This window comes from Nerophis lumbriciformis, linkage group LG14 (assembly GCF_033978685.3).
Source record: "Nerophis lumbriciformis linkage group LG14, RoL_Nlum_v2.1, whole genome shotgun sequence".
In the NCBI taxonomy this organism is placed as follows: Eukaryota; Metazoa; Chordata; class Actinopteri; order Syngnathiformes; family Syngnathidae; genus Nerophis; species Nerophis lumbriciformis.
Window position 1 is genome coordinate 17015180 of NC_084561.2, and position 12404 is coordinate 17027583.

Below are 12404 nucleotides of genomic sequence, written 5' to 3' on the forward strand. Positions count from 1 at the left end.
TTCCAGGTATTTTTTTTAAATTAGATTGATTAACATCATGTGATTTTTGTAAATACGTTAAAAAAAAATCTACTTTTAATAAGAATTTGTTTTAATTTAACACTACACTTATAAGTTGAACGTCAGCATCCAAGAGGAGCTTTTGTAACCGGTTATTGGTTTTATTATGGTTGAAATATAACCAGAAACATGTTGAATTGAGAACTGATTCTGAATCCAATGGTGAGGTGCTCAAAGATTCCCATCTGTATTAACCAAGCTATGGCAACATTGTTATTGCAAAAGCTAACTTTTCTGGCGCCGTGCCACATCGCCTTCCTTAAACTGCTTAGAAAGTGCTCTTTTTGCTGTTGTTGACGGACGTAGCTTTTGTGATATCAGTGCCCCCAGGTAAAAGTTACGGTAATGCTAAAAATGACCAAAATACAGTAAATATAAATTGTCACCATGCATGCATTCATACATGTACACACATGCGCTGGTATATAAAATGTTGTTGGAGGTTTTTGAAAGGTTTATAGAGTGTTTTATGGGCGGGCTAGATTACTCCCTATTACCTGCATAGTTTGTTGACTTTTACGAGCAGTTTAATTATAATGCACAGAAAAGAGAAAGACATGGGTGTTTTTGTCGCACACAATGGGGTTGTGAATGATAGGCAACCCCCCCACACACTCACAAAAGTGCAATTTTCTTTTGAGTTTAACAGTAATTGACCAGCTCTTATCGTTTCAAACTTCTATGCAACGTGAAATTAGTTTGATCTTTTAACGACCTTATTCGTGTTGTCATTTTAAACACGATTGGACTACTGCAATGCACTTTACGTGCATTAGCAAAATGGTGCGGGCACAAGAGAACATGGTCATGTTTTCCCCAATGCTAGCATCCCTCCGTTGGATTCCAGTTCAATTTAAGAAATATTTTAAGATTGTTTTTACATCTCTTAATGCAGTTATTCTGAAACGATGGTACGTGTACCGGTGGTCAGAGTCGTGTATAAAGAGAGTATGGACAACCAAACGAGAGGCGCCATGTGTGGCCTGTGCCTGGAAGCATGCAATTGAGTCGTTCTGACGTTAGTTTTCCTGACAAAATAAACCAAAATAATAAGTCTAAGTATGGTATAAATAAATGATAGGGTATAAAAGCAGCTTCCATGACATGCTCAGTCATTCACAAACAAGGATGGGGCGAGGGTCACCACTTTGTGAACAAACTGAGCAAATTGTCCAACAGTTTAAGAACAACATTTCTCAATGAGCTATTGAAAGGAATTAAGGGATTTCACCATCTAAGATCTGTAAGGTTCAGAGACTCTGGAATCGTAACATTGAATGCCTGTGACTTTGGATCCCTCAGGCGGTACTGCATCAAAAAGCGACATCAGTGTGTAAAGGATATCACCACATGGGCTCAGGAACACTTCAGAAAACCACTGTTGATGTCAGCTTCAAACACTGATGACATCTATTAAACAGACAAAGAAGCAAGGACTTAAACAGAGACAGAATTAAATTTTGGCTCAATGAGGAGAAACGCGTAGACCTGTACCCTTGCACAGTGTCCCACCACGCTCTGACGAAAGATTGTACGCCTCCTCTTTTATTTGGACTTTCCCTGATTACATGGCAACAGCTGTTTCTAAAGGGATGGGGGTCGTAAGCAGCCGCTGCCTTTGGTCACAAAATAGTTCAAAGAAAAGGTGCCTTTAGAGGGGTCAGGTCTTGGGTCAAGACAAAATCTTCCTGTGGATTACAATACATCACAGAAACCGACACCTTCATGTCGCTTCCCATCCTACACAGTGGAGTTTTACAAGCCTTTTGATTGGTAAGATCAAATGTATATATATATACATATATATATCTATATATATATATATATTTATAAAGCCCTTTATTACTTATGTCTTCACTCCAACACAGGTCTGATAATTGTGCCCCAATTATTTGCATGCTAAGAATGTCAACTATGAACACAAACGCATTTTTACAAGTTTACACGAGGGGAAAGGCGCACACGCGTGGCAAGGATCATCGGATCCCCTCATGATCAACAAAGAAACAGTTTTTTTGTGACGGCAGATGTAATTTTCTTTCCCATTTCCTCTGCATGGACAGCAATTACTCATCCTTAGCCAGGCAGTGATAGAAGCTAATTCTGCGCCGATATGATAATCATTGGTTTTATTGGACGGCACAGTACAAGACTATTTGGCCATTAAAAGGGAGACGGGACAGATGGGGGAAGTAGAAGCAGGACACGTTGACAGAGCTGCACGCAGATGGACGCACATACATGCACATGAATGCTCACACTGGGAAAACAAAATGATGCTTTCTTAAAGTAGCTCTCAGTTCTTGACATCATTGTCTGTATATCGGTATGCTTCTGAGGTGGAAACACGAGGATAGAATGAAACGAGTGTGTTGCATTATTAAAAATGCCTCGTCAGTCTGAGGCACATTCCATCCGTTACCCTCCGGTGACAGTGAGGCGGCGTCTTGTTTTATTGACATTGCCAAGCCGCCGGATTTAAAACACGAGACATTTAATCGTGAAAATCAATCTTAGCAGACTTGACAAAAAAATGGCAATCACTGAAGAGTTAAGGCGGTCAGATGAAGTCGTAGTTAAGATGTGATAAAAGAAAAAAGGTAGGTTTATAAGCTTCTAAAGTATTAATGGATTAGATTTATATAGACACAGAGAAGGGAGAACCCATCATTTATTCACTCATGGTGGTGGTAAGCTACATTTGTAGCCACAGCTGCCCTGGGGTAGACTGCTATAGAGCGTTTTCTATTCGGGCTCCAGTACTATGGAATGCTCTCCCGGTAACAGTTAGAGATGCTACCTCACAGTAGAAGCATTTAAGTCCCATCTTAAAACTCATTTGTATACTCTAGCCTTTAAATAGACCCCCTTTTTAGACCAGTTGATCTGCCGTTTCTTTTCTTTTCTCCTCTGCCCCCCTCTCCCTTGTGGAAGGGGAGTTACACAGTGCTGGCTGTTTAGAGTCAGAACCCGGGGTGGACCGCTAACCTGTGCATCGGTTGGGGACATCTCTGCGCTGCTGACCCGTCTCCGCTCGGGATGGTTTCCTGCTGGCCCCACTATGGATTCGACTGTCACTATTATATTGAATCCACTATGGACTGGACTTTTGCTGATATGTTGGATCCACTATGGACTGGACGTTCACAATATTATGTCAGACCCACTCGACATCCATTGCTTTCGGTCCCCCCTAGAGGGGGGGGTTACCCACATATGCGGTCCTCTCCAAGGTTTCTCAAAGTCATTCACATCGACGTCAAACTGGGGTGAGTTTTTCCTTGCCCTTATGTGGGTTCTGTACCGAGGATGTCGTTGTGGTTTGTGCAACCCTTTGAGACACTTTTGATTTAGGGCTATATAAATAAACATTGATTGATTGATTGATAGACTGACAGAAGCGTGGCTGCCAATTTGCGCCTACGGCCCCTTCAACCACCACAGAATCAGAATCAGAAATAATTTAATGATCCCTGAGGGGAAATTAAGATTTTCAGCACAAACCCGTTCAAGGGCAGACAAACATTACAGGGAGGCAGAACAGGATCGCTGACGGGTCTGCCAACTTCCGGCGCCCCTTACAAAAAAGGTGAGAAACAGGTAAACGCTGAGGAGGGGAATGGGGGTGAGAAAAAAAAATTCAGTCTAAGCCTGGGCCTCTGGAGAAGGGGTCTAGACCAGTGGTTCTTAACCTGGGTTCGATCGAACCCTAGGGGTTCGGTGAGTCGGGCTCAGGGGTTCGGCGGAGGTCAAAACACACCCGACTCATCGTGTAAATAAAAACTTCTCCCTATCGGCGTATTACGGATACGGCAACAGCAGAAGTCAGACTGATTTGCAGGTGTGTAATTTGTTGTAAGTTTATGCACTGTGTTGGTTTTGTTCTTTGAACAAGGTGATGTTCATGCACGGTTCATTTTGTGCACCAGTAAAAAAACATGGTAACACTTTAGAATGGGGAACATATTCACCATTAATTAGTTGCTTATTAACATGCAAATTAGTAACATATTGGTGCTTAACTAGTAATTATTAAGTACTTATTATAACCCTAATCCTCTAACCCTGGCCCTAACCCTCCAACCCTAACCCTAACCCGAACCCTAACCAAAAACTCTAAATTAAGTCTTTGTTAGAATATGTTCCCCTAGTGTCCAAAAAACTCTACATTAATTCTTTGTTACTTAGAATATGTTCCCCATACTAAAGTGTTACCAAAAACATAGAATAACTAATAGAAAAAGGAGGGTTCAGTGAATGCGCATATGAGACTGGTAGGGTTCGGTACCTCCAACAAAGTTAAGAACCACTGGTCTAGACTGAGGCCAAGGGAACAAAAACATCATAGCCATAGCACACATAGGTATGTGTGTAAGAGGGAAACATCAAACATCAAAGAACACAAAGGACATTAAAGACATTAAAAGAGCAGAGCTGATGCAACCAGCCATTTCTACAAAAAGCTACAAAAGTAAAACAACAACAAAAAATAAACATAAACACGGTGGTGGCCTCTGCAGTGTTCCACGCCATCGTCTGCTGGGGTGGGGGGAGCATGGCCAGAGACAAGAGCAGACCCAACAAAGCAACCAACCCTCGACCGCCTACTAACTCTCGGCCAGTGTCCAGTCCGCATGGATGAGCGAGGATGTGTCCAAGGAGATTGAGGTGTCCGATACCTGCTCATTCAGCCAAGACACTGTGAAGCTTGTCCGTCCCGTCAGCCCTGTCTCTTCATCTGCATCTCCTCCACCAAACATTCATTCAAATTCATACACCAGTGTGAGCGGCACTCGGAGAGGGGGTGACACAACGGCAGTGACTTGGTTGGCAGAAGCGGCGATCCAACCTGGAACCCTCAAGTTGCCCTCACGGCCGTTCTACCCACCTCGTCACGCCGTCCGTAATTGCCGCCACTGAATAGATTTGGGTAGATAGCTGCAGTTGTATTAGAATAGTACAAAACATATTTAACTGAATGAGATTCTTCAGTGGGACCTCTAATGCAGGTCTATTCAACTGTTGGCCCGCGGGCCATATCAGGCACGCCAAAGCTTTTCATTTGGCCTGCCGAACATCGCCGAAATAGGCTTGATGAAACCATTCAGGGTTAATCATGTATGCAGTACTCCAGCAGGAGGAAACAGCGAGGCATGTGTGTCACAATGAAGCAGCAGTGGGGTGAGTAGAAGAAGATGCATTCAACCCTGAACATAGTGTCATGTCTGTGTAATCATGTTTTGTTTTAGTCATGTTTAGTTATTGGACTCTTTAGTTTCTGGCTTTTCACTCCCTTGTCTTGTTTCCATGATTACCCATTAGTTTCACCTGTTCCACGTTTGGACTCATTGTGCACTCTTGTTTGTCACCATAGCAACCCATTAGTTTTCACCTGTCACGTCACGCACCTGTTTCGCGTTTTGAGTCACGCACCTGTTTTTGTTAATCATGTCTGTAGTATTTAAGTTCATTGTTTTCAGTTTGTCTTTCTGGTGACATCTCACATTTATGCTCTGTCCATTCCTGACACTTGTCCATCCTTCATGCTACTATTTTTGTCCAAGCCAAGTAAGTTTTTGTTTATTAATGCTATAGTCTTTTGGTGTCATAGTTTGTTCTCCGCCACTGTGCGCGCTTTTCGTTTGTACTTTTTTTTGATATATTAAATAAATCATGTACTCACATTGCCGCCTCGCCCAAGCCAACTTTCCGTTGCATTCCGGAAAAGCAAACACCCAGGACCAAGTCATGACACATAGTTGCCAACCCTCCCGATTTTCCCGGGAGACTCCCGAATTTCAGTGCCCCTCACGAAAATCTCCCGGGACAACCATTCTCCCGAATTTCTCCCGATTTCCACCCGGACAACAATATTGGGGGCGTGCCTTAAAGGCACTGCCTTTAGCGTCCTTTCTCACCTGAAACATTTACCCCTTAGTAGTCGCATGCTGTCCAGGTGTCCGCGTTTCCTCCATATAAACAGCATGCCGGCCCGGTCGCATAATAATGTAGCGTTGGACGGGTTTAACAATGGTCTTTACTCGGAGATGTCAAGAAATTCTGACACGTTGTATGATCTTTTAACTCACACACACACAAGTGAATGCAATGACGGTGGCTGTATAAACAACTTTAACACTGTTACTAATATGTGCCACACTGTGAACCTACACCAAACAAGAATGACAAACACATTTCGGGAGAACACCCGCACCGTAACACAACATAAACACAACAGAACAAATACCAAGAACCCTTAGCAGCACTAACTCTTCCGAGACGCTACAATAACATCTACGGCTTTTGGAGCTCAGTGCACAACTGCAAACACAACAAGAAGGAGATGAAGCAGAAGAACGAAGAAGAGACATGACGACGACGAGTAAGAAGAAGAAATACGCTTGCAACTTCCAAAATGATTGGAAAAAAAGAATTTCATTTCATCCAGGACAGCTCGAAGGGGAAGGGGTGTGCTGCCAACACCTCAACCCCGCCCCCGCAACCACTCCCCCAACAGTCTCAAAGGAACATAACCTGCAGAGGCACTTTCTGACGAGATGATGTCCGGCCCCTGAGCCATTGGGCTCTTGAAACCGCGGCCCTCTTCATTATGTAGTTGAATAGCCCTGCTCTAATGAATGCAGTCTCTAGTGTGAGTCTGATTTGACTATAAACCTTGCAGTTGAATCGTCGGTCATTGACTCCTCCTCCCACCCTTTCAGAAGAATGTTCCGAGATTGGATGACGCGTCACACTAGCAACATCTCACAACATGGAAGTATTTTTTCATCACCTGTTTTTAAGTCTTAAATCAACTATGTGTGTATGTGCAAGGTGCACAGCCATTATGTCATGTCACGTAAAGACCACACAGATCCATTACTGTGTTTCTATTCATTACAATTACACTCAGTATATCCATCCACCCATTTTCTACCGCTTGTCCCTATAATAACATTTAAAATATTAGTAATAAACTGACATAATATTAATGTATGGTTTTCATGTTCAATGACAAACACTATATTGCCAAAAGTATTTGGCCACCCATCCAAATGATCAGCATTGTGCCGAGTGTGAAATTTGGTGGAGGAGGAATTATGGTGTGGGGTTGTTTTTCAGGAGTTAGTTCCATTGAGAGGAACTTTGAATGCTCCAGGATACCAAAACATTTTGGACAATTCCATGCTCCCAACCTTGTGGGAACAGTTTGGAGCGGGCCCCTTCCTCTTCCAACATGACTGTGCACCAGTGCACAAAGCAAGGTCCGTAAAGACATGGATGACAGAGTCTGGTGTGGATGAACTTGACTGGCCTGCACAGAGTCCTGCCCTGAACACGATATAACACCTTTGGGATGAATTAGAACAGAGACTGAGAGCCAGGCCTTCTCGACCGACATCAGTGTGTTTGACCTCACCAATGCGCTTTTGGAAGAATGGTGGAAAATTCCTATAAACACACTCGGCAACCTTGTGGACAGCCTTCCCAGAAGAGCTGGAATAGCTGCAAAAGGTGGACCCACATCATATTGAACCCTATGGGTTAGGAATGGGATGGCACTTCAAGTTCACATGTGAGTCAAGGCAGGTGGCCAAATACTTTTGGCAATATAGTGTACCTCTAATATGATATATATAATATAAATTGATACAATCAATTAGCATGTTATAGATGGGTGAGCATTTTGTAACAATAGGAATTGTTATTCGTATTCATGTTGCACATGGCCCTATTGGAGTGACGGACTGGAAGCCTTAATGAGTGTTGACAGCTACTGATGTAGTGTCTGTGTCGTGTGTGTATTATCTAAACAACAAGACCCAGCTATTATTTAAATTACATTTCCACTTTTTTGAGTGAATTGATATTGGCCTGTGGATTACTGGATCGCTTAAAGGACGGTCGGGTTGATGAAGTGCGCCGTAGCGGCGGTCATATGTTAAGTGGCGTTCACTTCAAACTAACTAACTCTTATTAGCGTGCGTGACTTTGGGGGACTAGGAGGAAATATTGTTGTGGTATAAACTTAGTGCGGTGTTGCTTCCTTATTTGTGATTATCTTCTACCCATGCATAGTTAAGTGAAAGTGACAGCTGGATTAAAAAAATATGAATAGCCCAGAATCAAAACGGTCTTCCTGGGGCCAAAAAATACTGCTACACATCCCTAGTCATAACTCACCCTTGTCATGGTTTGACAACACGGACAAAGGAAAGGGACATTTTCAAAAGCGTGTAATTTCACTCACCGCTTCGACATTAATATAGCAACCACGGCGTTGCTCAGTTGGTAGAGCGGCCGTGCCAGCAACTTGACGGTTCCAGGTTCGATCCTCGATTCCGCCATCCTAGTCACTGCTGTTGTGTCCTTGGACATAATACTTTACCCACCTGCTCCCAGTGCCACCCACACCGGTTTAAATGTACCTGAGATCATGGGTTTCACTATGTAAAGTGCTTCGAGTTACTAGAGAAACGTTCTATATACAGTCGCGATCAAAAGTTGACATACACTTGTAAAGAACATAATGTCATGGCTGTCTGGAGTTTCCAATACTTTCGACAAATCTTATTTTTTTGTGATAGAGTGATTGGAGCACATACTTGTTGGTCACAAAAAAACATTCATGAAGTTTGGTTCTTTTATGAATTTATTATGGGTCTACTGAAAATGTGACCAAATTTGCTGGGTCAAAAGTATACATACAGCAATGTTAATTTTTGGTTACATGTCCCTTGGCAAGTTTCACTGCATGAAGGCGCTTTTGGTAGCCATTCCACAAACTTCTGGCAAGCTTCTGGTTGAATTTTTGACCACTCCTCTTGACATAATTGGTGCAGTTAAGCTAAATGTTTTGGTTTTCTGACATGAACTTGTTTCTTCAGCATTGTCCACACGTTTAAGTCAGGACTTTGGGAAGGCCATTCTAAAACGTTAATTTTAGCCTGATTTAGCCATGCCTTTACCACTTTTGACGTGTGTTTGGGGTCATTGTCCTGTTGGAACACCCAACTGCGCCCAAAACCCAACCTTTGGGCTGATGATTTTAGGTTGTCCTGAAGAATTTGGACTTTTTCATTGTCCCATTTAAAGCACCAGTTCCATTGGCAGCAAAACAGGTCAAGAGCATAATACTACCACCACCATGCTTGACTGTAGGGATGATGTTCCTGGGATTAAAGGCCTCACCTTTTCTCCTCCAAACATATTGCTGGGTATTGTGGCCAGACAGCTCATTTTTTGTATCCATGTGACCACAGAACTTTCCTCCAGAAGGACATATCTTTGTCCATGTGATGTCAGATGAAACCCAAATTGAGCTTTGTTTGTGTTTCCGATAATTGTATTGTGTTATGTTAAAAAGTTAAAGTACCACTAGTAGTCACACACACACTAGATGTGTGGTGAAATTACTCTCTGCATTTGACCCATGCCCTTGTTCCACCCCCTGGGAGGTGAGGGGAGCAGTGAGCAGCAGCGTTGGCCGCGCTCGGGAATCATGGTTAGAGTGTCCGCCCTGAGATCGGTAGGTCGTGAGTTCAAACCCCGGCCGAGTCATACCAAAGACTATAAAAATGGAACCTATTACCTCCCTGCTTGGTACTCAGCATCAATGGTTGGAATTGGGGGTTTACACCAAAATGATTCTTGGGCGCGGCCACCGCTGCTGCTCACTGCTCCCCTGTGGGGACGGGTCAAATGCAGAGGATAATTTCAGCGCACCTAGTGTGTGTGTCTCAATCATTGGCATTTTAACTTATATGCTATTGGTTGGTGGTGTTTTGATCAATGACAGCTTATATTGTTGTTTGATCCAGCTTACTGCTTGGAACGGGAGTCTCCGTCACGTACCGCTTATCCTGCTCATGATCTCAGCCGACTCTGGACTGAACACTCAAGCTTGTTCATCAAATCAGTTTTTAAAGTCCTACTGAAAGTGGAAATATTTTGAGAGATGAAGTGTCCGGGTCACATGGTCATCTTTGATGCTTTGCTGGAACAGAAATCTAGAGAGGTACTCGACTTAATACTTGACCGTCGACCCGAATACTTTTTGGACGGAGCAGTGAAACAAACCATCTGGTGACTCAGGGTATGAGTGTTTTTTATTCATATTGCAAAAACGAGAATGTAAAATGCACCACTTTATAGCGCGCTTCAACGCTCGGTGGAGCTGCCCCCGCTGAGCAGAGCTTTAATTGAGAACCCTTTAAGTATTTGCGCTGTGGCTGTCAACTGTTAACCCCGGTAATTAGAATTTAGGATGCAAATGTCCTCACGCTGCTTCACAAGCGCAGCCCCCACCAGGCTGCTGAGTGACACTTGTGGGGGCAGGAGTGAGTGACAGCAGAGGAGAGGAGCAGACAGGCTGACCAGATGGCTGGAGCTGCAGTACTGAGGCCTAATATCATTACATATGAATGATTGCTGGAGAGAAACTTCAGTCTTTTCAGCTTGAATCCAAAATGAGGGAGCAGCTCTTTGGGAGGAAACCCGGAGAAGGCTTGAATATTGCACGCAGGCAGCCTAATAGCTGTGCTTACAGCTCGAGGAAACGTTGCAGCACTTGAATGTACTTCTAAACACAGAGTCTATCCATCCGTTTTTTGGACACTGCGTCCCTTGTCCAGGGGCAAGCTGGAGCCTCTCAACTGACTTGGCACGGGTGATCTGTGGTTATTGTGAACGGGGGGTGTTGACTAGCATACTTGCCAACCTTGAGACCTCCGATTTCGGGAGGTGTGGGGGGGCGTGGTTGGGGCGGGCACGTGGTTGGGGGCGTGATTAAGAGGGGAGGAGTATATTTACAGCTAGAATTCACCAAGTGAAGTATTTCATATATATATATATATATATAAGAAATACTTGACTTTCAGTGAATTCTAGCTATACATATACAGGTAAAAGCCAGTAAATTAGAATATTTTGAAAAGCTTGATTTATTTCAGTAATTGCATTCAAAAGGTGTAACTTGTACATTATATTTATTCATTGCACACAGACTGATGCATTCAAATGTTTATTTCATTTAATTTTGATGATTTGAAGTGGCAACAAATGAAAATCCAAAATTCCGTGTGTCACAAAATTAGAATATTACTTAAGGCTAATACAAAAAAGGGATTTTTAGAAATGTTGGCCAACTGAAAAGTATGAAAATGAAAAATATGAGCATGTACAATACTCAATACTTGGTTGGAGCTCCTTTTGCCTCAATTACTGCGTTAATGCGGCGTGGCATGGAGTCGATGAGTTTCTGGCACTGCTCAGGTGTTATGAGAGCCCAGGTTGCTCTGATAGTGGCCTTCAACTCTTCTGCGTTTTTGGGTCTGGCATTCTGCATCTTCCTTTTCACAATACCCCACAGATTTTCTATGGGGCTAAGGTCAGGGGAGTTGGCGGGCCAATTTAGAACAGAAATACCATGGTCCGTAAACCAGGCACGGGTAGATTTTGCGCTGTGTGCAGGCGCCGAGTCCTGTTGGAACTTGAAATCTCCATCTCCATAGAGCAGGTCAGCAGCAGGAAGCATGAAGTGCTCTAAAACTTGCTGGTAGACGGCTGCGTTGACCCTGGATCTCAGGAAACAGAGTGGACCGACACCAGCAGATGACATGGCACCCCAAACCATCACTGATGGTGGAAACGTTACACTAGACTTCAGGCAACGTGGATCCTGTGCCTCTCCTGTCTTCCTCCAGACTCTGGGACCTCGATTTCCAAAGGAAATGCAAAATTTGCATGGTTGGGTGATGGTTTGGGGTGCCATGTCATCTGCTGGTGTCGGTCCACTCTGTTTCCTGAGATCCAGGGTCAACGCAGCCGTCTACCAGCAAGTTTTAGAGCACTTCATGCTTCCTGCTGCTGACCTGCTCTATGGAGATGGAGATTTCAAGTTCCAACAGGACTTGGCGCCTGCACACAACGCAAAATCTACCCGTGCCTGGTTTACGGACCATGGTATTTCTGTTCTAAATTGGCCCGCCAAATCCCCTGACCTTAGCCCCATAGAAGATCTGTGGGGTATTGTGAAAAGGAAGATGCAGAATGCCAGACCCAAAAACGCAGAAGAGTTGAAGGCCACTATCAGAGCAACCTGGGCTCTCATAACACCTGAGCAGTGCCAGAAACTCATCGACTCCATGCCACGCCGCATTAACGCAGTAATTGAGGCAAAAGGAGCTCCAACCAAGTATTGAGTATTGTACATGCTCATATTTTTCATTTTCATACTTTTCAGTGGGCCAACATTTCTAAAAATCCCTTTTTTGTATTAGCCTTAAGTAATATTCTAATTTTGTGACACACGGAAGTTTGGATTTTCATTTGTTGCCACTTCA